The sequence below is a fragment of the Rousettus aegyptiacus genome, unplaced genomic scaffold (assembly GCF_014176215.1).
Source record: "Rousettus aegyptiacus isolate mRouAeg1 unplaced genomic scaffold, mRouAeg1.p scaffold_m13_p_4, whole genome shotgun sequence".
Classification (NCBI taxonomy): domain Eukaryota; kingdom Metazoa; phylum Chordata; class Mammalia; order Chiroptera; family Pteropodidae; genus Rousettus; species Rousettus aegyptiacus.
The window spans coordinates 38,472,702-38,476,981 of record NW_023416307.1 but is presented as its reverse complement, the minus strand read 5'-3'; the positions used below and the strand labels follow the sequence as shown (position 1 = coordinate 38,476,981).

The 4,280-nt window shown below is 34.3% G+C and overlaps 1 pseudogene; it reads left to right on the top strand.

The window, feature by feature from the left end:
• Positions 1-2,219: 2,219 nt before the first annotated feature.
• LOC118602744 lies at positions 2,220-2,338 on the top strand (annotated as a pseudogene).
• Positions 2,339-4,280: the final 1,942 nt, after the last annotated feature.

Sequence of the window (4,280 nt, the reverse complement as noted above, 5' to 3'; positions counted from 1 at the left end):
TGATTTTAAAAGAAGATACTGAATGTCAGAAAATCTGAAAAATGTTTTAATTGAGAGATATAAATAACATATACAGACTTGTTCGTAATGAAATGGGAAATATTTAAATTATAGGTTTTTTTAAAGGAAGAAACTGAATGTTTATTACAAAAAATTAATAGTTACATTTGGTCATGGAAAAAAATCGCTAAATCTAAGTTAATCCCTGTCTCTGTCTGCTGAATGTTTTTTGGTATTTAAGAATGAGCCCATATGTCTTTCCATTGCATTCCAGTTTATGGAGAATGAATGATTCAGTTCCTAATTTAATTTTTCTTTCCATTTCTTTAACTTTTACTAAACCCATCACCTGCTAATACTACTCTGCTATCTGGCCAATTCCTTTCAGTGGGATCAGTGCTTCACTGCTCTTTATGTTCCATATACACACCCCTTCTATTTCAAAGGATCCAAGCCATCTCAACTCAGGAATATGTCCGAGAACAAAGAACTGCAACCATAAATGAATTCCTTTAAACAACAGAATTTTTTATAGTTTATATAGAATTATTAAAAATATCTTTGATTCTGAGGTATCAATCTCTAGGCTGATGACTGCCAAATTTGAACTTTCCCTACTAAATTCTAACCAATGGTCCATTCCATAATTCCATTGAGCCTTCATTGATGTTTCATTGCCACAGCACCAAATTACTAAAATGGTACTTAATACCCAAAGTATCTCCAATGCCAAACCTTCTTGTGCTCTTCCTATGATTTGCTTGTCACTGAGAATTAGAATGGCTTTGCCAGTGGCCTCATCTCAACAAGCTCATCCTTGTATCAACTCCTTCAGCTTCTGCCTGAGTTCTTCTCTCTCACAAGTCCAAAGTACCAAGCTTTCCTCCCCATCTCCCATCACATCCAGCTACAGCTCTTATGCAATTAATCCCCATAAGAGTACATCCCACAGACCTACACATAAATTTGTTCAGGCTTGCAGTATATCACCACCAATCTAGTTTATTCTCATTCTCTCCTTCTCTCCTTCTCTCTCTCTCTCTCTCATCCTCCCACCTTCCTTCCCTCCATTCCTTCCTCCCTCCTTATCAAGTAAATTCAAAGTGCCATATAAGCTCATCTGTTCCACTTACGATATATAAAAATTCCCAAGGAAAATTATATCCATGAGGCCAGAGATCTCTCGTTACCATGTAACTAATGATGAGGAGGAACCTCCTCATAAAGTAGATGGAATAACTACTGTTTGTCCTTTCAAGCAAGGTATGCCAAGTTTTCTACATCTATTTCCAGAGTATGAATTATTTTTGCGACAAAGGAAAAGCACATGTAATTTCTGCATATGTTTTATTAAAATCCTTTAACTGTTTGTAATCAGACCTTGCCTGTTTTTTTATTGCCATAAAGAACAGGGAGACTTTAGATTTCAGTTATGGTTGATGAAGTAATTCAGATCATCCTATCACCAAAGGAAAACTGAAAAGGATGGACAACATATATAAAATATTGACTTGTGTGGGTCAGAGAGCTAACAAGATTAAAGAATAACTTGTCTGAGATATTAGAGAAGTCATAAACCTCCAAAGAGGTTTGCCAAACATTGGCCTCTTTTGCCTTGATGGCATTTGCTAATTTAGGGTGAGGTGGCTGAAATACTAAAGAACGCTTTTTTGACAGGTTTATGCAGCAAGGATGATAAAATTGAGTCTATGTTTCCCAATGATAAGGGCTCTAGTAAACCTTGCACTGGCATTCCCAAAAAGCTGTACCCTTGGAAGAACCAGAATGAAATCCCAGCTTCAAGTCATCTGAGTGGTCCAGAAAATATCAGTCTCTGAAGTTGGATTAATGTGATTCCTAAGGTTAGTGTTTGCAGACAGTTGGAGGAAGAGAAGGGGAAAACCCTCTGGAAGAAGGTAACCTCTTTCAATTTTCTAAATAATTTTTCAAATAAACTGTCCATCAGAAAATCAAATATAAGCAGACACAGAAGAAGCAAGACACCACAAACAAGAAGTATAAACAATAAACAAGAGAAACAGAGCTCCAGATATTGAATTGGTCAGATATGAACTTAAAATAGCTATACTTTTTTTTATTGAAAAGACTAAAAATTTTGTCAGTGAGCTAGAAGGTATACACAGTGACTAGAAAATTTATAGCCAAACAGAAATTATAGAATTGAAAAAGATAAGAACCAAAATTAAGAATTCAATTGAGTCTATGGCCATGCCACCCTGAACGTGCCCGAACTCATCTATTTTTGGAAGCTAAGCAGGGTCAAGTCTGGTTAGTACTTGGATGGGAGACCACCTAGGAAGACCAGGTGCTATAGGCACTAAAAAAAAAATACACCTCAATTGATGTGTTTAATAGTATATTAAACTCAGCTAAAGAGGGAATTTGTAAGATGAAAGATAGGTCAGGGAAAAAAGCTTCAAGAATACAGCAGAGAAATAAAAAAGAATAGACAAAACAGAATTCAGAGTGTGGTGGTTTTAAAATACATCCAAAAATTATTTGACCCTTATCCTCTCAAAAAGTAGAGCCTAATTCCTCTCCCCTTGAGTGTGGGCTGGATTTATTAACTCACTTCCAACAAACAGAATATGGCAAAAGTAACAGAAGGAACAGTGTATGACTTCCAAAACTAGGTCACATAAGACTAACTACAGTCTCTTTCTTGCATTCTCTCATTTCACTTAATCTGGAGAAAGCCAGATGCCAGATCATGAGGACATCCCAGTAGCCTTAGGGAGAGGTCCATGTGGTGAAAAACTAAGGCCTCCCTTCAACAGCCATGTGAGTGAGCCATCTTAAAAGATTTTTTCAGCCCCATTCAAACCTTTAGATGACCACAGCTCTGGCCAATATCTTGACTGCAGCCTCATGAGAGAGCCCGAGGCAAAATGATGGTTGCTCCTTAATTCATGATCTAGAGAAATTGTGAGATAATTAGTGTTTGCTGTATTAAGCCATAAGTTTTTGGGGTAATTTGTCACTCGGTTGTGGATAATAAAGCAAATAAAAACTGTAGGACACCAATAGATCTGTACTAAATGAAATACTAGAAATTTCTTTAGGTGGAAGGAATATTATCACAGAGACATGGAAATGATGAAAAGAAAAACAAAAAAATAATAATAAAGAACAATAGAGATGGTAAGTATTTGGGTAAATCTTAATAATATTGACTATAAAATAAAAAAAAGTTTTTGGTGTTTAAAATACATATATAATTAAAGTGCATGACAAAAATTACAAAAGGCAGAAAAGGAAAAAGTTTTAGGAAATGGCAAAAGTGCTACTTTCTATTAGATTTTAATAAATTGAAGATTCATGCTATATTATCAAGAGTAGTCATTACGAAAAATTGTAAAATAATATAATCAACAAGTAACAGAGGAGCAGAAATAGAATTTAAAAAACAAAACACCAGACTAATCTAAAAAAAAGCAAAAAAGGAAAGCAAAGAAAACATGGACTAGGAGAGTAAAATAGAAAACAAATAACATACCATTAATTATATTAAATATAAATGAAATAAACAGATAAATCAAAAGACTATCAGATTGTGCTTTTAAAAATACTCAAGTTCAATGGGATTAGCACTTTTATAAAAGAGATCTCTAGGCCCTTCCTCCATCTGAGGATGTGAGGACATAACCAGAAGTCAGACCCAGAAAAGAGCTCACATCTGATTATGCTGGCATCCTGATTCTGGACTTCCAGCCCCCAGACTGTGAGAAATAAATTTCTGTTGTTTATTAAAACACAAAATCCTCAAGCTTATGCTGCTGACAAGAGCACATTAAATATAAAGAAGTAGGGTTGAAAGTAAAATTATGTGAAAAGATAGAGCATGCAAAAGCTAACCAAAAGGAAACTGGTATACCATACTAAGATCAGGAAAGAAAACTTTAAGGCAAGAAATATTATTAGAGAGAAAAAAATTTTTTTTCGTAAAGATGAAAGGTCAATCCAATAGGCAGGTATAATGATTCTGAATTTCTCTGTATGCCTGCATAGCTTTCAAACACATAAAGCAAAAATCAAAAAAACTAAAAGCTGAAATAGAGAAATCCACAATGATAGTGTTAGATTTTAACATACTTTCTCTCAGAATGTAATAGAACAAACAAATAAGATATAGATTTGAACATTATTAGCAAACAACCTAATGATATATATCAAACAATGGCAGAATATATATCTCTTTCAAACACTATATATGAAATATTTAAAGTAACCATATCCTAAGCCATAAACAAGTCTCAAAA